A 24,292-nucleotide genomic window follows, 5' to 3' on the forward strand; every position below is an offset into this window, starting at 1 on the left:
CTTATCTTATTTGACTAGATAACCCTTGTACTCCGGAGACCTGTGAGATTACAGTCCTGTGTATTAATTATTTCTCCCATTCACCTGCCAAAGGGCTGGAAAGAGATCTTTTAACCAAGAAACATATTTAGGGGCTGGAGAGATGGTTCAGTGGTCAAGGGAGGTTACTGGTCTTGCAGAGGTCCTAAGAGCATTCATATCAGATAGCTCACAACCCCCATGACTCCAGATCCAGAGAGAAGGGGTGACTCTAGTCTCCTGGGGCACCTGCACTCACATGCCAACATATACACGATTAAGTACATTAAAAAATAAATCTCAAAAAATGAATTCTAGGCTAAAATATGAGACAAGTGATTAGTCTCTGTAACTTTTAGAAGAAGTTAATGCTGGAGTTTGGGGGTATAGCAGAATAACTCATATGTTTGCACACACATACGAACAAACATGAGCACACACACACACATAAACACACTCATACACACATGCAGGAATATAACACACTCATGAACTCAGGTGCACACACAGACACGTGAACACATACCCATAAACTAGGGAAGCCTTGTACACATGCTCAGTTCTGCAACTCAGTTCTGGACTTCTATGTCCAATTTGGTGAAACTGTGCTTCTAGATGTAAGTAGAATTTTCTAACTGGCTTTGAGGAAACAAGCAAGCATTAAGATGGCTTCTGTTCTGAACAGTTTTATTTATCAAAAATAGTTATAGTAACTTGAGATATGACATATGAGGTAGTTCATTAATAATTATAGAAATAAAAAACAGTTTTATAAAACGAATACGCATTGACTTTTAGGTCAACTACTTTTGTAATAAGGGTATCAAAATAATTCATTAGTAAGAGCAGCAGGGCAACAGGACTACATCCATATGCAAAGACTTTCACTTCACACCAGAAATCAAAAGGAGCACTAAATGACTCAGAGGCCTCAGGCTCAGTGACGAAAATGTGAGAGAAAGTACCCAGGTCTTTGTTCACTTCGTTTCTTAGACAGGATGCCAAAGCACAAGAAACAAAGACAGCATCAAATAAAAGTCATCAAGTTTAAAACTTTGCTGGGTGTAGTGGCCCGTGTCTTAATCACTGACTCTGGAAGACAGAAGTAGAATGAGAGTTCAGTTCAAGATCATGGGGAACAGAGTTCAAGGCCAGCTTTGGCTATATAGTGAATTTGAAGCCAGCCTGGGCTGTAGGAAACACTATCTTAAAAAACAAAACAAAACAAACAAAAAAAACCCCACCCCACCCCCACCCCAATCAAATTAAACAAACAACACTCCAACTTTAAACTTATATAACGGTAGAAACTGTGTTCAAATCGTGTATTTGATGTGAGGTTTGTGTCTAGAATATACACAACTCAGTAACACAAAAAGACAAATCACTCATCTTGAAAATGGATGAACTGAAGAGACATTTGTAGAAAGAAGATCACAGTGAACTTGAGGGAAAAGCCGGGACTCCAGGAAGAACTCCCTGGGTCTGAATTAAGAAAGGAGCCTCATGGCCATTTACTGATTGAGAGGTCACAAATACTTTTAAGTGTCTTGCCTGGGCATGTTCTGGTTTCAACTGCCAAAATAAACAGCTACGGGAGAGGCCGCTCTGCTTCCAGGATCTGGCCAATGAGCTGTGCCTAACAATCAACTAATCAGAGCCCAGCACCTTCCCGGGGTTTGCAGCCTCATTTGCATAAGCAGACTGGATCGAGAACTTGGGCCCTTGTAATATGCTTGGATTTTGTACCGAAGTCTGATTTCCCTTGGCTTGAAAACTGCCTAGTTTGGAAACAAAGCCTCTCTCTTCATCTTGAGTTCTTTCCTGGGGAGTTTCTGTTGGCAATAAGGAATGAGCCTTAAACACAGGAAGATGCCTGCCGTGGTTCATCTTCCGAAAAATACAAATCGAAACTGTAGTGATAGACCGCTAGATAGCCACTCCCATAGCCAGAGCCAAAAAACATAGTAACAGGGGGTCAGTGAGGGTGCAGGGACATCAGATGTATTTGTTTTTGCATAACCATGACCAAAAAATGCCTGAGAGAATAAGTGGTAGGGGGAAAGATTTATTTTAGCCCATGGCTTCAAGGGTCTCAGCCCTTGCTTTGTTGTTGCATAGTGAAGTGAAGCATCATGGTAGGGGGAATGGGATGTGTGGTGTGGGGCTTTATCTTAAAACAATTTAAGTGCGTGTGTGTGTGCATGTGTGTGTGCGCGCGCGCGTCGGTTTTCTCTGTTCACCATATAAGTCGTGGTCATTGATTGTGGACCATCAGGCTTGATGACAAGTGCTTTTACCTGCTGAGATGTCTTGCCCTCCCTGGAGGAACTTCATCTCATGGGCTGAAGCCGAGAGCAAGACAGAAAGAAGTCCTACAGACCACTCTCAGAACCACACCCCAGGAGCTTCCTCCTGCAGGATCCCACTTCCACAAGCTTCTGACACATCTCTACCAGTTGGGGATCATGTGATTAGCATTTGAGCCTGTGGAGGGGGTGTCGGGGGTTGGAGTTCCTATTCAAACTGTAATGTTGTAGCAGGGACTCTCGTGTATTGTTGGCAGGAATAGGTAAGAGTAGAGTTATGTGGGAAAGCATGGGTCAGCTTCAATTCATTTCTGTTTATTGTACTCGCTGAATTTGTACGTGGGTATGTATGTGCCACACCTCGAGTGTGGGGATCAGAGAGCAACTTGCAACCTCCTGTGTGGGCCCTGGCAATGGGACTCGGACTGCCAGGCTTGGTGGCAAGTGCTTTTACCCACTGAGCCACCTCGCTGGCCCTAAATGTTTCAGTTTCCCAAAAGGGCTAAATCTGGTTATCACGTGGACCAACTACTCTCTTAGGTGTATGACCAGAAAGAAATAAAAATATGACCACATAAGAGGTCATATATAAATGTTCATTGTTTATGACATCTAAAGGAAAAGTATAACTCGTATGACCCTTGAAGACATGCTATGTGAAAAAGCCAGACAAAGGAAGGCAAAATGAATGCTCCCATGATGAGAACAGGGTTTAGAATCGGTGACTGTAGAAATAGAGTGTAGATTAGTGTTTCCTTAGGGGTAGACTAGGGAGTTGAGAGAAAGTAGAAGTTACTCATCGGCATAGAGCTTCTCTTAGAGGTGACGAGGATATTCTAAAATTGGTCTGTAGCGATGACTACCCCTGACTGTAGGTACCCTTTATTACTTTCCCTGAGACAGGACTTCTCTGTGTAACAGAGCCCTGGATGAACTAGAATTCATGATATAGACCAGACCGGCTTCAAACCCGCAGAGATCCACCTGCCTCCTGAGTGGTAGGATTAAAGCGTGTGCCTCTAACAGCCAAAGACAGAAAAGACACTTCGTTGTATCAGGTCAGAGAAGGGAGATCCAGCACGCTATTCTAAATGCTCGCTCCTTCTCTGCCAGCACGGTGTGGGGTGCATACATGGGTAGGAAGAAATACGATCAGTGCAGCTGAAATGCAGAGCCAACGCACGGAAGAAGTGTTCTGGAGACTCAGGCCCGCAGTGGAGTGATTTTGAGTAAAAGAGAAATGATTTTGTGTGTTAAAAACAACAACGGAAACAAAGACCGAGAAACACACCTTTTTTAATTTTTGTTGAAAGAAGATTTAGAAATAGTTTATCCAGTCTAGAATTTCTCAACCTTGTATCAATATTGACATTTGGATGTGATAATTCTTTGCCATCGAGGTAAAAGAGTAAGTTAAATAAATTCTGCCTGTCCTTGTTTCTCTCGGTACACAATTAAAAAAAAAGAAAAATCAGGAAGAGAAAAGTAAGATGACATCACCTATGTCATTCAACTGGTGACCTAACTGCAGCTCATCGGGAGGCAGAGTCTCCTCCACCTTCGCTAACTGCTCTTTTTTTATTCACTGGAGGATTGCTCAGTGGTTAAGAGCACTGTCTGCTCTCCCAGAGGTCCTGTGTTCAATTCCCAGCAACAACATGGTGGCTCACGACCATCTGTAATGGGATCCGATACCCTCTTCTGTTGTGCCTGAAGATAGCTATAGTGTACTCATATAAATAAATCCTTAAAAAGAAAAAAAAGAAAAAAAAAAGAAAAAAGAAACCAAACCTCCTACTTCTCCATTTGATATCAAGCAAAGCAGACTTTCCTCAAGGGTCTTAGCATAGGTTCAGTCCTCTCCTAAATAGGTTGCTATGCAGTGGAGCGTCTGTCGAGGTGAAAGACAATGAAGGCTATGGATCTATAGGACCAGCCACTATAGGACAGTGGCTCACACTTCTCTCTAGGTCAGCCACTAAACATTCTTCTCATCTGATTCTGCACCTTTAAGAATGAAGGAAGATGATTCAGGGACTTTCAGGGAAGAACTCAAATCCAGCATGGGTGAGACTGCGTGTGTCAGAAAGCCTCCGAGATGTACAAAAAAAGATGCCATGAGCAATCCTCACGATGGAAAGGGACAGCCTGGGGATGTGCTCTGACGTTTGGTCAGTTCAGCCTGTACTCAAGACTTTGCTGTGTAACTTAAATGTCACAGGAAGATAAGAACTGGTAACTTAAACAGAAACATACTCTGTCAGAGGGTAGCAAATGATAACAAAATCTGAGGGAAGAATATAAGTTACTAAACCTATTGGGAAATCCAAAGAGGGATTTTTCAAGGGTTGGGAGATTTCGGAGGATTTTTGGTTACTCAGGAACTTAGCTGAACATTTCAAAACTATTCGGCAGAACATCTTATCAGGGTAGAAGTCAGGGTCTTGGGTGTGGAACATGTCAAATTCCAGAAAATAGGTAAGCTGTGGTTGAATCCAAGTTTTACAGATAACAGGAATGAACTTATTTTGACCTTGTAACAAGATGGCTTTTAATCTTAAGATGGAGTCAGGCTGGTCCATTAAAGGCCAAAGGTAAAGGGACAAATGGGACAATAGAATTCATATGTTTAACTGTGGGAAAGTTCTAAGTAAAATTGATAAATAGGATTTTCCCACTTTGATAAAACCAAAGACTGGCCAGATTAGAATATAAAACTCTTGGACTCTTTGGGGTTTTGTACCAGAAAGTAAAGTCACAGGGCAGCCTGGACACCAATCTGAAACTCTACTCTTCCTATCCCTGACAGAGCAGGGCTTTTAAATGGTTGTCCCAGGCCACACACCATGCAACAGGTTCCACTTGGCAAGCCTGGGGCTAATCACACATCCTAGTATTGTAGTCTTCTCTGAGGAAGATGGCTGAGGAAGAAGTCTAGGCAAGTCCTGGAATTAGTCTTGGTACATTTGAACAAGGAATTCTGAGGTAAGCCAAGATACCCTAGTGAGGTCTAGAAGGAAGTTGTGAATTCTGAGAATATCTCCTTGGCCTCACAGTCTCTGTCCCCTGTGGTGAGGGGCAGAGTCAAGCAGGGTCACATCATGACCCCCTAAAAGCCTGAACTTGGTATCAGCAGAAGGTCCTACATCCTGGAATGTGGTCCACAGGAGAAGTCGGGCAATCCTGGTGCAGACCTCTGATCTACTTCAGCAGGACTGGGGAGCCGGATTGGGCTTGTTCAGACACGGAAGGTGGAGCACGCTTTTCTAGCCTTGGAGTGGTCACAGAATCTTATCACCCAGCCCGACAGAGTCTGCCCAGACTTGAGTGCCAGTTAGGTTAATGATTTAAGAGGACCTTCACCTTTTCACTCTGTGGAGAAAATACTAAGAAGACTCTGGCATTGCTTTATCAGGCTCACAGAGCTTTCACTGAGCAGAGTCCTTCCCTGCTCTCGATCTCCATGATTCACAGAACCAAGGACCCCTCTCCCTTCCCCTGCTTTCTTTCCTCTTTCCTGTGAGTCTTTCAGTAATTGCCTTCCCTCCCTGACAGATTGTCTCCTGTCTTCCTAACCTCCACCTCTGACTAAAGCCTACTGTACACTTTCTCTCTTTGCTCTGCTGGGGAAAAAGGTCACAGATGGCTTCAAGCCAGGACAGACTGATTTGTTCTGGCTTTCACTTCTACCAGTTAACTCTGCTTGTTAAGAATGGCTTTCTTAAGTTGGGTGCCACACACTTGCAATCCCAGCTCTTGGGAGCTAAAGCAAGGGGATTGCTGTGAGTTCAAGGCCAGCCTAGGCTTGACCCTATTGCTAGACCCTGTCTTTACCAACCACCCACCCCAAAAAACCACCACCACCAAAACCCCCCACCTTCCCACCACTTTCCCCAGAATTCCCTTTCTCTGTTTCTCCCAGTTCCCTCAAACACCAGCTTGCTTCTGCATACAACTTCCTCTCTTGCTTAATATAAGGTATCAACATTTTCCAGCCTGACTCTCCTCTTCCTGCATCTTCTGCTGAGGAATATTTAGAGACAACATCACCTCTTGGTTTCTGAGAACTGAACGCGGATCCTCTGAACCAGCTCTTCAGTCCCTCGTGGATCTAAGCTCATCTGTCAGATTTTATCCTAAAGGCAGCGGGAAAGTCGAAGCAAGTAGATTATCTGTTTAAAACTGTGGCTTGGGAAGAGTGGGGCAGGACAACGTGGGAAGTTCTCTTGGGTTTCCAGACACCTCTTTCTCCTCAGGCTCTGGCTGGCAACCTGTATAACTGGGTACACATGTATAAGCCCTCCCTTCCCCTCTACCAAATTGTTTTGTCAATCAAATGTAAAGCACATTATTGTGAAGAGAGTCTGCCATTGACAGAGACCAGGGCTCTAGGTTACAAAGTATAAACATAAACCATTTTGTTCTTTAACTTGGAGATAAAACTGATCCAATCAAACCAATCTGCACAACTGCATAAATGTGACTTGGTTACTTTTCCCTCTGTGGTGAGTGAAGAAATAGTTGATATGTGCCTTGGTTAGTGTTCTATTGCTATGAAAAGACACCACAATGGATATGGAGAGATGGTTCAGTGGTTAAGAGCACTGACTGCTCTTCCAGAGGTCCTGAGTTCAAATCCAGCAACCACATGGTAGCTTACAACCATCTGTAATGGGATCTGATGCCCTCTTCTGGTGTGTCTGAAGACAGCTACAGTGTAAATAAATAAAATGAATCTTTAAAAAAAAAAGAAAGACACCATGATCAAGGCAACTCTTTTTAAAAAAGCATGTAATTGGGGGATTGATTACAGTTTCAGAAGGTTAGACCATTAAGGTTAGACCATTATCATCATGGTGGGGTATGTGGTAGCATGCAGGCAGGCATTGTGCTAGAGAAGTAGCTGAGAGCTTAATAAATCCTGATAAAAAATCCTAAATAAATAAGCAGAAAGAAGAGAGAGAGAGAGACAGACAGACAGACAAACAGACAGACAGACTGAACCTGACATGCGTTTTTGAAACCTCAAAGCCCACTCCCAGTGACACGCTTATTCTAACAAGGACACACCTCCAATGAGGCTATGCTCCCTGTCAAACAATTCTACCATCAGAAGACTAAGCATTCAAATATATGAGCCTATGGGAGCCACTTTCATTCAAGGCAGCACAGTGTGAAAGAAGAGGTGGTAAGGCAGTGGTTCTCAAAGTCGGTCACGGCCCCTTTGTCAAACCTCTATCCTCAAAAATATTTACCTTACAATTCATAACAGTAGCAAAATTACAGTTATGAAATAGCAACAAAAATAATTTTATGTTTGGGGTCAGGGGTCACCACAACATGAGGAACTGTGTTAAAGAGTTTCGGCTTTAGGAAAGTTGGGAAGGTTAGAAAAGGAAAGGTTATTCCTAGATTGATGGCTTGGGTTTCAAGAGATACCAGCCTTCTAGGACTAGAAACTGCTTTCATCAGGGCCAGCTGGCTGGACCCAATGTCCCAGAGCATGCGCTGGGCCCAGCGTGTGTTGAGGAAACAGTATTAACGGCTCAGACTAACAGTAGGGCCTCCTTCCCTACCCTCAAAACACCGCAGTCAATCACACGTGGGCTTCATCTGCTTCCTCATTCCCTTGGGCGGCCATCCAAGGAGCCCTACCAGGCAAGAACAGGAGAAGGAAGGTCTGAAATTAAATTCTGAACTAGAATATTCATGCAACTTCAGTTGACAGACAAATCACAGAATCCACTTGAGAGCGTCTAGATTAAATCTAGACAGATTAAATCTGCCAGGAAGGATGCTGAAAGTCTAGATTTGGAAATCACATTTCCTCTGGCGCAGATTTCGTTTTTGCATAGGTGTTTGTGGAGTCTGGCATCTGTGAGATTCCTACTCACTACAAACATGGAGCTGCCAGGAAATGGTTTGAAAAGAAGCCTGAAAACTGGTTTGGGTGGGGTGTGGTTGGTGGTGAGGAGAGAGAAGGGGGCGGGAAGGAGGACGGGGAGGAGGAAGAGAGAGATGGGGAGGCGAGAGGAGAGAGAGGGAGAGGAGAGAAAGAGAGGAGGGAGAGAGAGTGGGAAGGGAAGAGGGTAGGAAGAGAGGAGGGAGAGAGGGGGGAGGGAAGAGGAGAGGAAGGGAGGAGGAGGAGGGAAGAGGGGAGAGAGGATGGGGAGAGAAGAGGGGGAGAGAGGAAAGGGAGTGGAAGGAGAGGAGAGGGGAGAGGAGAGGGAGAGATGAGAGGGAGGGAGGAGGGGGAGAGGGAGAGAAAAGGAGGGAGAGGAAAGAGGAAGACAGAGAGAGGAAAAAGGAGAGGGAGAGGGGGAGTTATAGATGTTCAGGTAAGAGAAAGATCCAAGAGCCTGTTATGCCAAGAGTTGCCATGGGTCAAAAGGAAAAAAGTCCTTCGAATTTAACTGTGTGTAGATCCCAGATTATCTTGAAGGAGACAATTCTGGGGAGTGTGCAGGAGGTGAGCAAGTTGAAACAGTGAATATAGAGAATCATCCACAAACACCAATGACCAGGGGAGGAGAGAAGGCTCAGACGGAAGGAATGTGGCATTTTTTAGTCTAGGAAGGAAGGAAGGAACTGGTAGAGAGGCAAAATTGAAGATACAGGGATTGAGAAAGAGCAGCCTAGAGACGGGATGGTGATAAAAAGGAACAGATAGGTAGTGGCTGACAGCGGGCACAGGATGCAAGGCACAATGACTCTGTGGAGTGGGTCTCAGAGGGTAAAGGACTGAGAAACAATGTCATGGCAGTGTGTATAGAGAGGAGCTGGCCCTGTCTGCACTCATCGCGGCTGCAGAGGAAGCACGGTTTTTGTGGGGAGACTGAGATTTTTCTGGCTAGAAAGTGAAGAATTAGAGGTGTCATGGGACTCGGTGATGAGATGGGATCCATGAGGAACTGTTTTGGATGAAGCATGTGTGTGTGTGTGTGTGTGTGTGTGTGTGTGTAAGAAGCTGACACGACAGTTCCACGGTTTGGTTAAGGGGAAGGTATTTATTATGCGTAAGAGAGAGAAAGTATCCAGAAGCATTTGGAAGAGTCCAGAGCAGAGAGAAAGAGAAGCAGATTGGACATGGTTAGGGCTGTCTTCGAGAGGAAGGTGAATAGCGAGCGAAGAGAGAATAGTGAAAGGGAGAGGGTTAGTGAGAAAGCAGAGCCATAGAGAGAGTGAGGGAGGAGGAGCCAGAGGGGAGGAGGGGCAGGAGGGAGCCAGAGGGGAGGAGCCAGAGGGGGCAGAGGGGAGGAGCCAGAGGGGCAGAGGGGAGGAGCCAGAGGGGGTGGGGAGAATAGCAGGACCTGGGGCATGGGGGACAGGGGTTATATAGAGAGTATCATCTAAGTTGAGAAAGTCCAGGATAGGAGCTTTTTTTTTTTTTCTGTACTGAAAGTACTTGTGAATAGGGACTGAGGGAGCCTGGCGTGGGTTTTGATACACAGCCACAGGTCCAAGTCAATAGAACCATGTGTCCCTTCTGCCAGAGGTAAGGGAAATGATTCCTTTTGGTAGAGGGGAACCAGTTCCACAAGTTCCTGAGGAATGCTGACTTTTATCTAACCGCCAGAAATCCTCCTATAGTTCAGGGTGAGCTGGACCTAGACTGAATTTCGGACAGAGTCAGTGGGCCTGCCCTTTTCTTGGGGTGGGTGTGTGGGTGGGAAGTGATAGGGTGATTTTTTTTTTCTCTTCTTTATAAACTCAACCAATGTGACATACTGGTCACTAAAATGTATGGGGATTTCTTTTTCCAACAATCGTTCTCCAGGGGTACAGCGTTGCGTCTTACAATTTAGCTTAGTTCTAACGTTGTTTACTGGAGGCAGCGTCAGAACTGACAAATTCCGGAGTGTCCCACAGGAGTCCTCCATTTCAGACCAATTGCAGATAGCAGGTTGTTGCCTAGGATCCTGACTGACTATCCCGGATCCGGGGTTCCCATGGCTCCTCCCCAGTATCCGTTAGTTTGCTAGAGCAACCCAGACAATAGGAAAACCTTCCATTTACTTCCACTCATTACAAAGGATGCAGATGATCAGCCAGATGGATGCAAAAGCTGGGGTGTGGGGGAGCGGCAGGGGTGGGGGTGGGAGAGTAAGCCACCCTCTGGGAACCCACATGTTCAGCCATGTGGAGACCGACCCCCAAGTTCTGTCCTGTGGGCTTTTATGGAGGTGGTATTACATACATAAACACGATCGAGTACATCACTGATCATTGGCAACCAATCCAATCTTCCACTTCCCTCCTTTACTAGAGGCTGGGGGTTGGTGACTTGGGTTTTCATTATCATTGACTGCAGCTAGAGACTCACCTGTGCACAGGTCTGTGAAGGCTTTTCCAAAGAGGAAGACCCAGTCTCAAGTCCATGACATCATCCCCTGTCCCAGCCTGAATAAAAAGAGAAAACAGAAGAAGCAAGCAGAGTACCAGTATGCATCTTGCTTTGCTTCAGAAGGGGCTGACCCATACAATGTGACCATGCAATGTGACTATCCATCTCACTCTCTTGCTGGCCTGCCTTGTGGGCTGTGACGGACCGAATGTCCTCAAAATGACCACAAAGTAAACCCTTCCTTCCTTAAGTTATTTTGGTTCCAACAACGAGAAAGCTAGGGTGCGGCTGGATTTTGGTGATCGGTTTCTATCCTGAAGCTGGTTAGGGGCCTCCGGCACCCAGTGGTTTCATTAGTAGAAGACATTCAGCACTCTGGGGCCTTCATGGGCTTTGGAGTTGTCTGCCAGGAACCAAAATTGGAAGCCAATTAATCTGTTATATTTATTGTTCCTTGATGGTGCTAGGGATTGAATCAAGTGTTTTGTGCATGCTAGGCAAGCCCTCTGTCACTGAACTACACCCACTCTTCTCTGTTAAATAGCTATGGATCTTCATCCCCTTCCTCCTCTTCCTCCCCCTCCTCCTCCTCTTCCCCCTCCTCCTATTCCTCCTTTCCCTCCCCTCCCCCTCCCCCTGCTCCTCCCCTCTTCCTCCCCCTCCTCCCCCTCCTCCTCCCCCTCCTCCTCTCCCCTCCTCCTCCCCCCCTCCTCCTCCTCTTTCTGAGACTCGGTCTCACTATGCAGCTCTGTCTGTCCTGAACTCACACTATATTGACCAGGTTTGACTTGAACGCTTAACAGATCTGCTAGCCTCTGCCTCCCGAGTGCTGGGACGACAGGCCTGTACTACTCTGATTGGGTTCTATCTCTTCTTAGATTTTATGTATATGAATATTTTGCCTGCCTGTGTGTCTGTGTACCGTGGGTATAGCTGGTTCCCACAGAGGTCAAAGAAGGGTATCTGAAACTGGAGTTAGAGATAGTTGTGACCTGTCATGTGGGTGCTAGAGATCAAATAGTATCTTCTGGAAGAGCAGCAGCCCATGCTCTTAATACCTGAGCCATCTCTCCAGCGTCTCAAATGTCTGTTTCTTATATTACCATGCATCATACTGAGGAATGAGATACTGAGTCGTGCCTAAGGAAGAGAATCCAAGGACCATAGCTCACCGGAAGGACCTCTCTTGAGCACATTTAAAGATAACAGAGATCTGGGAATGGTGGTCTAGGCAGGTCACATGGATAACTAGTCAGGAAGAGTCTATCACTTCTCTGACACTCCCGAGTCTCGGGGTTGACTGTGCTAAGGACCACTGGCTTGTACTCAGGGTATTACTGTCCTTAAGAAGCATGGAGGCTGGGCGTCATCCCAGGGCTTTGGCTACAGAGCAAGTACAGAGCCACTTGCCCATCCAGGCTCCTGCTCCTACCCAGTGTGTAGCATTTATTTCCATGCTTCTTGTCCTGCTCACTTTAGGATTTGATTTTGTCGTGACGCTCAGAGCCCATGGGAAAGTATACAGTGATCTCGGAGCACCCAAGAGTGGCCTGGGAAAGGGAGTCAGGCCAATTGGCCATAATATTAACTGATTTCAACACACACCTAATTACTCTAGGTATTCATTCAAGGACAGGCGTGATGTTAAGAGCAATTTCCTGGAATGACTGCAGGGGGAGGAAGGGGGAGGAGCAGGAGGAGCAGGAGGAGCAGGACCAGGAGGAAGAGGAGGGAGGGAGGAGGAAGAGGAGGAGGAGGGGGAGGAGGGGGGAGGAGGAGGAGGGGGAGGAGGAGGGGAAGGAGGAGGGGGAGGAGGAGGAGGAGGGGGAGGAGGGGAGGAGGAGGAGGAGGAGGAGGGGGAGGAAGGAGTTCGGCATGGTGGTATATACCCATGTACTAGGGAGGTGGAGGCAGAGGTGCAGGAAGTCAAAGCCAGCTTTGGTTCCATAACAAATATGAAGCCAGCTTGGGTTGCATGAAATACTGTCTCAACTCTTCCTTTCCCCATACCTTTTAAAATTGAGAGAGAGAGAAAAGAGAGAGAAAGAGAGAGAGAATTTAAAAATCCTGTGATGTATTCAAAATTGATTTAAAAAAATATACGAACTGATATCCACTTAGTTCCTTGTTTGGGCCAAAGACAGTTTTACATATGGTATATACATATGATATATACATATGATATATATATATATATATATATATATATATATATATATATATAATTTCCCACAGAGATTTTCCATTTTACCACTTTTGAAGGTATAGGCCACCTTTTAGCCTCTGTCCAGTTCACTGCACATGGACAATTTAGAGTCCTTTGGAGCACTGTAGAGCCCTTGAAATGCCATCCGTTACAGGGGCTGGCCTCCTTGTTTTTCCCTGTCAGCAGATTCTGTGGAGAACATCTTGCTGGTAGACCCCATTTTATTGTTTAATGATGAGATTCAATGAAGCAGTGAAGGGTAAGGCTTTTAAAATATCCCTAGTGGGACTTTGATATAGAGCATAAAGGTCTCCTCTCTGGGCCCGTTCCACTCCTTTTCTCCTGCTTTATTAATTCAACCATAAATTGCACACTTTTAATGAAGTGTTACCTTTCTGCTAACATCCCGAGCTTCAGTTCAGCACAGCGTCCAGTAGTACAGGGACCCCTTTACAGCTGGCTCAAAGCGTCAGTTGACAAGAGGATCAGACCTAGCGTTGCTACAGATCTTTTTTTTTTTTTTTTTTCCGGAGCTGGGGACCCAACCCAGGGCCTTACGCTTGCTAGGCAAGCGCTCTACCACTGAGCTAAATCCTCAACCCTGTTGCTACAGATCTTAAATGAAGCCATATGTCAGCAAACCAGGTGACTCGGCTTTGGGCCGTATCACATGCCTCTGTAGCCAGCTGGCTGCAGGACCTAAGAAGAGCACAGCTAACACTATTTTTAAGATACAGACAACATCATAAGCATGTAAGGGACACATACATGGAGGGGAGGTTCAATTCCCTCATCCATTGTCACTAATCTTTTGCTATGTGATTCAATATATTTGAGGAGCGGTGGGAAACTTGTTGGCCAGGCATGGTGGGCATACACCTTTAATCCCAGCACTTAGAAGGCAAAAGCAGAGACAGGTGGATTTTGATGCACTCAAGGCCAGCCGGGGCTGCGTAGTGACATGCTGTCTAGAAACAGGCCTGTGTTTGGAGGACAGTAGTCTATGGTCATTTGATGCCACTGAAACCTGAGAACCCAGACCTTCGGGCATTTTTTCACCTCTATTGCCATCTAGAGGAGAGAATTGGAAATACATGAAATAGATCCCCCAAAAGGAATTAAGGGAAAACCAATACTGGAAACATTTGTACAAAACTCTAAGGAAAATCACTACATGTTGGTGACTCCAACATTATGTTTTTCTCTTCCCTTTCCATCTGGTCAAACTGCACTTGAATATCTGCTTATGGGCTTTTATATCAACACTTCAGACATTTCCAGGGTGCCTCTTATAGACATAAAATCATGAAACTTTCTGAAACTGCAGGATTTGGAGGTGAGGTGGTTTGTTTGGTTGGTTGGTTAGTTGTATTTTTTGGGTGAAGAAATAAGAGGGAGAAGCCTTTCAACACAGAGAGACAGTTTCCTCAAGTCCATGGCCGCAGAACCTATTAGTCTTGCAAGGTGTTTATAGGTAGGTAGCGCGTCGGTTAAATACATTTTGCGAGGAAAAACAGTATTGAGCAGTGTTCTTTTTTTGTTCTTTTTTTCGGAGCTGGGGACCGAACCCAGGGCCTTGTGCTTCCTAGGCAAGCGCTCTACCACTGAGCTAAATCCCCAGCCCCGAGCAGTGTTCTTTACAGCCTGTAGTTTACTGGTGTGCACTGTGGATCTGAGGAGATAAAATGCTAGGCAAACGTTCTCAAACGTCCTTGACAGTGTAGCCTCCTGCTTTCTGTAGAACTGATGTCCTCTGCATACTTCAAGAACTGTTCCCACAGGCGAGAGACCATGTGCAAACAGACCAGCCCCTCCCCGGCTCTCCTACTCCTCTCTGTCTAAACGCTGTTGAAGTTTTGTTTTGGGTTGAGTGGCTTAAAGACTGTAACCATGGTCACTAACAACAGGCAAGTGTACTTTCTCAGGCTTCAATAGTATGGGCTAATGGCTCTGTGACACCGCCTCTTGAGAACTGTAAATATAGCAATATGAGGCTGCTGTTGGCCTAACATGGCAAACTTTTAAGTAAACTCCTTTTTTTTTTTTTTTTTTAATGGTCTATGTTGTCTCTCTGCTCATGCATGAGGAGGTCAGACCAGGGTTTTGGGCATTTTGTGTCTCTCTCTACCTCATTCTGTGGGAGGAGAGTCTGTCTATAGCCAGGGGTCCACTGCTTTTCTCACTGGGTGGGCAGTCAATAGGCCCCAGTGAGTCTCCCCTCTCTTAGCTTCTACATCTCCGGAGTTACACACATGGCTGGTTCCACGGGTGCTAGGATCTGAACTCAGGGCCTCATAGTTGTGCAGCAAGCATGATTAATCTCTGAGGCAAATCGTCACCTGCCTTCTCCATTTTTTTTGGAAAAGATCTCACATAACCCATATGTAGCTGAGGATGACCTTGAATTTTTTTTAAAGAATTATTTATTTATTTTATGTGTATGAGTACACTGTAGCTGTCTTCAGACACACCAGAAGAGGGCATCAGATCCCATTATGGATGGCTGCGAGCCACCATGTGGTTGCTGAGAATTGAACTCAGGACCTCTGGAAGAGCAGTCAGTGCTCTTAACCTCTGAGCCATCTCTCCAGCCCTGACGTTGAATTTCTGATCCTCCTGCATCTAACTCCTGGATGCTTACCAGACTCTACCACACTTGGTTTTTGTGGGGTTGCGATTGAAGGTGTTGGGATTGAAGGCGAGCTTGGTGCATGTTAGGCAAGCACTTTACCGATTGAGCTACATCCCCAGCCCCTCCTGATTTGCTTTTCTTAATAAGTAGGGCTACACTGTAAAATAAAGACAAAAATACTAACCTAGCAACGCAGATATGGGTAACAAGGTCCTTTATTGTCCTTAGAAAGCATTCTGTATTGTACAAAATTGTGCTGTACTTTCACAAATGTAACAGCATGGTGGGGTGGCCGTATTTACTCCAACAATGTCAAGACAGGGATGTAATGTGCTATGCTACATTGTGACAGTGGCAATGTCACAAATTCTCCATGCATTGTATCCGTAAGACACCAACTCTGTGGCCTGCCATTACCCACCCTTCAGTGTGCCCTCCTTAGCTGAATGTAGTAGGGATGGGTTTCTTTTGACAGTTGCTTTGTCCAGATGAAGCACAGTAAGTTCAACGGTTGCATAGGACACAATTTAACTGCACCAAGGAACAGGCTAAGATGGTCTTTCTACTTCCTATGCATCTAGTCTACTAACTTTATGAAGGCTCCAGTGGGAGGGAGACCAGAGCTGAGAAAGCAAGAGCCTTGCCTTTGGACCATTAAATAAGTGGAGTGACACGTTTACATACAAAGATTTCTTAGATAGATAAATGATTGCCCTACCAGATTTATTCATTGTAACTAGAACAGTAGGACTTTGTTTCTTGTGGAGCAAGGCCACATTCTTCATGGAAAGCAGCCTCACAGGAAGGTTGTTTATAGTAGCACCATTGTTAGAGCAGATCACCCGTTTTAGAAGGTTTAAATGCCAGTGACTGTGAATATCTATTGTGTTAATTCTGCGATTTTTATATACACTGCAGTGCTCTGCTGCGGAGCCCCGTACTTACCTCTTGGTTCTTTTTAAGCTTTAGGTTGGCTTGAACTATGCAGCCTTGGAGGTCTCAAGTTTGTGGTCCTCTCCACCTCAGCATCAAGTAGCTAATATTAATATTTCTTCTGTAATGGCTTGTCTGTGTTTTAGAGAAAGAAATATGCAATACACATTTTTGATTCAAGATTATGACATCATAATCATATAATATCTGATTATATTCAGATATTAATAAGGGTGGTAGAAAATATCACCCCTTATGAGGGAAATGTGCTATTTTCATAAAGAAGCAACATTGACTCAGAGTCACCTGCGTGTTCAGTGACGTGAGGAGACGGGAGTGGAGTTCTAATTCAGTTCTGTTTGACTCCTGGTCCTAAACTATTGGTTTGTCTGATCTTGGAGCAGAATAGTTTTAGAAAATGCTTGTGTATTCCTTCTGTTGTTGAAACGGGGTCTTTCACAATAGCCCACATTGACCTTGAACTCAAAAACTCAAGCAATCCTCCTGTCTTTGACACCCAAGTAGTCTACACTCCTGGGCCTCCGTGCCCGGTTTTCTCTGTTTTTTTATCATCTAAAACTAAGACCAGCCAAAGTGAAGCAGGGAAGCAGTTTTCCTGGGATTTAGAGACTTGTGCATGCAATACAGGAATGGTGTGAGAGCGCCCTCCTGGGGCATCTGGGTTCCCTTCGCTGGGCTAGGTCTTCTGCATGCCTTTGGAAAGGTAATCTTTCTGAAAGGTATTGGTTTATGCGGATGTTTTTTAATACTTCATTGTCATTTTTCAAGATAATTCAGCTATGAATCTATAAAAGAAAACTAAGAAGCAGGTTTAAATTCAGGTAATTTGAAAGGAAGCCTTTGCCACCTGGTGGTAGAACAGGCCTTTAATCCCAGCACTGGGGAGGCAGGCACAGGTGGATCTCTGTGAGTTTGAGGCCAGCCTGGTCTACAGAGCTAGTTCTAGGATAGTGTTGCCCTGTCTTGAAAAAGGAAGAATGAGGAGGGGGAGGGGGAGGGGGGAGGGGGAGGGGAGGGGGAGGGGGAGGAGGAAGGAGAGGGAGAGGAAGAGGAAGAGGAGGAGGAGATTAAGGAAGAAAGGAAGGAAGAAAGGAAGAGTCTTTGTGCATGACATGGTCTCAATTGTGCCAGGTTTGTAAACTTATTTTCTAGGTAAATTTCAACAGTTAATTCAGCACATCATGAGTCAATTTATGGTGATGGAGAACCTTTCTGTGTATGGATACCTGGTCAAATTCATTTTCTGTAGATGGAGTTTTAAAGGTAGGCTTGGAAGCAAATTGGGTATGAATATAGAGGCTGAATTTTTAAATATGTGTTTCTTTAGTCCCTTGTTTTATATGTGCTGAAAACAAAGCAGGAATCCCATCCCCTTCTTACTTTCTGCCTCCGTCCTCTTCTCCTGGCCCCTCCCCCTCCCCTTCCCCTCCTCTCTTCCCACGCCTCCTCCACTTTCCTTCCAGAAGGCCAGGCATTCTAAGGTTATCGTCTAGCCCCAAGGCATATCAAGTTGCAGTAAGAAGGAAGCAGAATTCTTAAAGAACTAAGGAAGGTTGAGGAGTGAAAAATCTTGGCCAACCATAGGAACTTGAACAAATCATTTCTTCTTTTCCTTCTTCAGTTAGTTCTCTTTCCTTTTGACCTAGCTAACCACAAAGGCTTCTAGTTGCCTGTAGATGAGACTGGGGTCATTCTTGGTAAAGGAAGCCATGCTTCATTGCATCCACTAGGAGGCACTGTAGCACCCGCGCACTTTCTGTTCTGTCCTTCAGTTTGTCTTCCTCTCCCTCTCCCTCTCTCCCTCCCCCTTCTCTCCCCTCCCCCTCCCCTCCCCTCTTTCTCTTCCTCTTTCCTCCTACTGGGATTTATTTTCCTTAAACCTTCAAATTCAAGTTTATGTTACTTCGAAAGCTAAGATTTAATTCAATAACAGCAGTTGGGTACATTTAGGAAGAGTTCAGTTCGGAGACTTACGTGGTCGAATGAGGAATATTCAACAAAACTTGAAAATCTTCAGGAAATGGACAATTTCCTAGACAGATACCAGGTACCGAAGTTAAATCAGGAACAGATAAACCAGTTAAACAACCCCATAACTCCTTAGGAAATAGAAGCAGTCATTAAAGGTCTCCCAACCAAAAAGAGCCCAGGTCCAGACGGGTTTAGTGCAGAATTCTATCAAACCTTCATAGAAGACCTCATACCAATATTATCCAAACTATTCCACAAAATTGAAACAGATGGATCACTACCGAATTCCTTCTACGAAGCTACAATTACTCTTATACCTAAACCACACAAAGACACAACAAAGAAAGAGAACTTCAGACCAATTTCCCTTATGAATATTGACGCAAAAATACTCAACAAAATTCTGGCAAACCGAATCCAAGAGCACATCAAAACAATCATCCACCATGATCAAGTAGGCTTCATCCCAGGCATGCAGGGATGGTTTAATATACGGAAAACCATCAACGAGATCCATTATATAAACAAACTGAAAGAACAAAAACCACATGATCATTTCATTAGACGCTGAGAAAGCATTTGACAAAATTCAACACCCCTTCATGATAAAAGTCCTGGAAAGAATAGGAATTCAAGGCCCATACCTGAACATAGTAAAAGCCATATACAGCAAACCAGTTGCTAACATTAAACTAAATGGAGAGAAACTTAAAGCAATCCCACTAAAATCAGGGACTAGACAAGGCTGCCCACTCTCTCCCTACTTATTCAATATAGTTCTTGAAGTTCTAGCCAGAGCAATCAGACAACAAAAGGAGGTCAAGGGGATACAGATCGGAAAAGAAGAAGTCAAAATATCACTATTTGCAGATGATATGATAGTATATTTAAGTGATCCCAAAAGTTCCACCAGAGAACTACTAAAGCTGATAAACAACTTCAGCAAAGTGGCTGGGTATAAAATTAACTCAAATAAATCAGTTGCCTTCCTCTATACAAAAGAGAAACAAGCCGAGAAAGAAATTAGGGAAACGACACCCTTCATAATAGACCCAAATAATATAAAGTACCTCGGTGTGACTTTAACAAAGCAATTAAAAGATCTGTACAATAAGAACTTCAAGACACTGAAGAAGGAAATTGAAGAAGACCTCAGAAGATGGAAAGATCTCCCATGCTCATGGATTGGCAGGATTAATATAGTAAAAATGGCCATTTTACCAAAAGCAATCTACAGATTCAATGCAATCCCCATCAAAATACCAATCCAATTCTTCAAGGAGTTAGAACAATTTGCAAATTCATCTGGAATAACAAAAAACTCAGGATAGCTAAAGCTATCCTCAACAATAAAAGGACTTCAGGGGGAATCACTATCCCTGAACTCAAGCAGTATTACAGAGCAATAGTGATAAAAACTGCATGGTATTGGTACAGAGACAGACAGATAGACCAATGGAATAGAATTGAAGACCCAGAAATGAACCCACACACCTATGGTCACTTGATTTTTTGACAAAGGAGCCAAAACCATCAAATGGAAAAAAGATAGCATTTTCAGCAAATGGTGCTGGTTCAACTGGAGGTCAACATGTAGAAGAATGCAGGTCGATCCATGCTTATCACCCTGTACAAAGCTTAAGTCCAAGTGGATCAAGGACCTCCACATCAAACCAGACACACTCAAACTAATAGAAGAAAAACTAGGGAAGCATCTGGAACACATGGGTACTGGAAAAAATTTCCTGAACAAAACACCAATGGCTTATGCTCTAAGATCAAGAATCGACAAATGGGATCTCATAAAACTGCAAAGCTTCTGTAAGGCAAAGGACACGGTGGTTAGGACAAAACGGCAACCAACAGATTGGGAAAAGATCTTTACCAATCCTACAACAGATAGAGGCCTTATATCCAAAATATACAAAGAACTCAAGAAGTTAGACCGCAGGGAAACAAATAACCCTATTAAAAAATGGGGTTCAGAGCTAAACAAAGAATTCACAGCTGAGGAATGCCGAATGGCTGAGAAACACCTAAAGAAATGTTCAACATCTTTAGTCATAAGGGAAATGCAAATCAAAACAACCCTGAGATTTCACCTCACACCAGTGAGAATGGCTAAGATCAAAAACTCAGGTGACAGCAGATGCTGGCGAGGATGTGGAGAAAGAGGAACACTCCTCCATTGTTGGTGGGATTGCATACTGGTACAACCATTCTGGAAATCAGTCTGGAGGATCCTCAGAAAATTGGACATTGAACTGCCTGAGGATCCAGCTATACCTCTCTTGGGCATATACCCAAAAGATGCCCCAACGTATAAAAAAGACACATGCTCCACTATGTTCATTGCAGCCTTATTTATAATAGCCAGAAGCTGGAAAGAACCCAGATGCCCTTCAACAGAGGAATGGATACAGAAAATGTGGTACATCTACACAATGGAATATTACTCAGCTATCAAAAACAACGACTTTATGAAATTCATAGGCAAATGGTTGGAACTGGAAAATATCATCCTGAGTGAGCTAACCCAATCACAGAAAGACATACATGGTATGCACTCATTGATAAGTGGCTATTAGCCCAAATGCTTGAATTACCCTAGATGCCTAGAACACATGAAACTCAAGACGGATGATCAAAATGTGAATGCTTCACTCCTTCTTTAAAAGGGGAACAAGAATACCCTTGGCAGGGAATAGAGAGGCAAAGATTAAAACAGAGACTGAAGGAACACCCATTCAGAGCCTGCCCCACATGTGGCCCATACATATACAGCCACCCAATTAGACAAGATGGATGAAGCAAAGAAGTGCAGACCGACAGGAGCCGGATGTAGATCTCTCCTGAGAGACACAGCCAGAATACAGCAAATACAGAGGCGAATGCCAGCAGCAAACCACTGAACTGAGAATAGGACCCCCGTTGAAGGAATCAGAGAAAGAACTGAAAGAGCTTGAAGGGGCTCGAGACCCCATATGTACAACAATACCAAGCAACCAGAGCTTCCGGGGACTAAGCCACTACCTAAAGACTATACATGGACTGACCCTGGACTCTGACCCCATAGGTAGCAATGAATATCCTAGTAAGAGCACCAGTGGAAGGGGAAGCCCTGGGTCCTGCTAAGACTGAACCCCCAGTGAACTAGACTGGTGGGGGGAGGGCGGCAATGGGGGGAGGGTTGGGAGGGGAACACCCATAAGGAAGGGGAGGGGGGAGGGGGATGTTTGCCCGGATACCGGGAAAGGGAATAACACTCGAAATGTATATAAGAAATACTCAAGTTAAAAAAAAAAAATAAAATGTAAAAAAAAAAAAAAAAAAAAGAACCCTGGAGCCATTTGCATTGTAAATGGTGCCTCCCGATTTCAAATGGGCATCAGGAAGGGCTTGAAATTCTCAAAGGAAACATAGACCGGGCCAATCCCAATTTCCATAACAACAAGATCATAAATGAAGAAGTGCGCCAACTGCATGTGAAGACAACATGTGATATTACTCAAAGGTAGAAAAGGACACTTAAAAATTGAGACGTACCATGTTGTTGGATACAAAGGTTCAGGGCTGTATAAATTTAAAGCTATTCCACAAACATATTCATACACATACTGTGATCACAATCAAATCCCTATGGGAAATTTGTTTTAGAAACTTTGATGAACTTTATTGAGGACAATGAAACGGAAAAAAGTAAAGGAAGAAAATCGAACTTTCTGAAGGGGAAGAGAATTTGGACCACTGGTTTTTTGTTTATTTATTTATTTATTTTTGTTGTTGTTTGTTGTTTGTTGTTTTAAATCATGGAACAGTTGAAAGTAAAAATCTCTTTATAGGTCTTCGGGAATGGCTGATCAGGAAATGCACCTGCTGCCACACGTGCAGGAAGACGAGAGTTTGGATACCCAGAGTGCACTGCAAAGCTAAGCACGGTAACATGCCTGTGACTAGCATTGGAGGGGACAAAGAGGCATGGAGAAGCAACAGCAGATGCCCGAAGCTCATTGGTCAGTCAGCCTAGCTGAATCTAAGAACTTTAGATTCAGTGAGAAGACCAGCAAGGTGGCTCAGCAGGAAGGCACCAAGCTCCAGGACGTGCATTCAGGTCCAAGAACCGACAGGGTGGAAGAAGAGAACAATTCCCCCAAGTTGCCGTGCTGTGGTCCTCCAACGCAGGCACGCATGATAAATAAACAGCAAAACTTTAAAGGTAGACAGCAATCAGGGAGGACACCCAAAGTCAACCTCTGTCTCCACGCACATGTACATAAACACACCCAGCATGCACAAGTACATATGCATACACTGATAAGCACATATGCCACATATATGTAACACTACACACACACACAAATGCCACATACACACGCATAGCATGGCTACAAAATAAATAGGCCATCAAAAGAAAATAACAAGTCTTGAAAGCGTGCTTGACTGGACTCTCTCTAACACATACACACACACACACACACACACACACACACACACACGCACACGCACGCACGCACAAGGTGTGTGTGTGTGTGTGTGTGTGTGTGTTTATGAACTTGTCACTCAGTAATCAAATACTTTGCTCATCATGGAAACAGGAAACGGCCCTATTTTTATTTTTTCTTCTAGAAAGGCAAGACATGAGGTATGTCTAGTCTTTCTGTGACACTGAACCCAGAGGAGTGGTACAAAGACACGGGGACCATCATGTTACTTGCCTGCACTGATGATGTTAATAGTCCGGGGGAGGGGTCTAGCAGAGAAACTTCCCCTGAGGTAGCAACTTCGTCTCCCCGTCAGAGTTCTGGAAGCAATGCTTCAGTGGTCCTTAGCTTTCTGCTGTCAGCTGCCTTTGCTCCTGTCTGCTTCCTGAGCCTGACCTTAGCTTTCTCGGGGATGTTGCAACCTACTTGGTATTTCTCAGTAAGTCCTTTTCTTGCTAAAATACATAGAATTGGTTGCTGATGCTCAAACTTAGGAATACTGACACATTCAAAAGCTGGCAATGGGGCATTAATAGCAAAAGAGACTCGTAGGTAAACCAGGAGGCTCTGGTCATCCAGACTCATTATTTTTTGTGAAAAAAAAAAAAAGGTTAAAACCAGTTAATATCAGAGATAGAACTCTGAAATCCCATGCCTTTGGTAGCAAAATAGTTAATAAAAAGAAAGCACATTAGAATCAAGGTGGGCGGCAGAGGACCCCTGGTTGTCACAGGACAGTGTGAAGGGCTGCATGGAGAACTCCAGAGCTGTGTGCTGGGGTTAGGCACTTCCATAGAGAGACTGAGCAGTAAAGATCTCTAGGTTTCCACTTTAGAACATTCATCGAAACCCCAAGTGTGAGCGTGTAAGAGACAAATGGCGCTCAAAACTCAGACAGAGAAAACAACACTGGGTCTTACTGACTGCCCACTTGAAAGACATTCTTACTCTGCCTCTTACACGAGCATTATCTGACGTGCCGATCTAGAAAGATTGGGGTTTATAAAATTAAAGTCCAGTAGGATGCAGAGTAGAAGGAGCTCAAGGAGCCCAGATGTCCAGTTCTTAGCTTTCTTGGCAGCTGATGCTTTTGCACCTCTATTCAGTGCTACTGGAAACCCCCAGTTTGAGGAGGTTACCTTCAGAGAGGAAGCCAGTTCCCTCAGGCCCCATTCTCACCACCTATCTCTAGATCTATAATTAGAGTCAATTCCTAGCCTAATTTAAGAGGAAATTAAAGAGCTAAGAGTAGAGCTCAGTGGTGAAGTGCCTGTCTAGTATGCCCTAGGCCACGTTTCAGTACTCTGGAAGGGGAGGAGGAAGGGGAGGAAGGGGAGGAGAAGGGGGAGGGGGGAGGGGGAGAAGAGGGGGAGGGGA

At 44.5% G+C, this 24,292-nt stretch overlaps 1 long non-coding RNA gene across 2 annotated transcripts; it reads right to left on the reverse strand.

The window, feature by feature from the left end:
• Positions 1-7,092: 7,092 nt before the first annotated feature.
• On the reverse strand, positions 7,093-23,289 carry LOC147995533 (uncharacterized). 2 transcript variants are annotated; one of them, XR_015684431.1, is made up of 5 exons: positions 23,150-23,289; positions 18,438-18,495; positions 16,455-16,577; positions 10,651-10,727; positions 7,109-7,978 (listed from the first exon to the last, which is right to left on the reverse strand). It is a non-coding gene; the product is annotated as an uncharacterized LOC147995533 (long non-coding RNA). The 2 variants fall into 2 exon arrangements; XR_015684432.1 differs by lacking the exons at positions 16,455-16,577; positions 18,438-18,495; positions 23,150-23,289 and adding an exon at positions 13,269-13,525 and having other exon boundaries at positions 7,093-7,978.
• Positions 23,290-24,292: the final 1,003 nt, after the last annotated feature.

This window comes from Rattus norvegicus, chromosome 3, assembly GCF_021556685.1.
Source record: "Rattus norvegicus strain SHRSP/BbbUtx chromosome 3, alternate assembly SHRSP_T2T, whole genome shotgun sequence".
Lineage (NCBI taxonomy): Eukaryota > Metazoa > Chordata > Mammalia > Rodentia > Muridae > Rattus > Rattus norvegicus.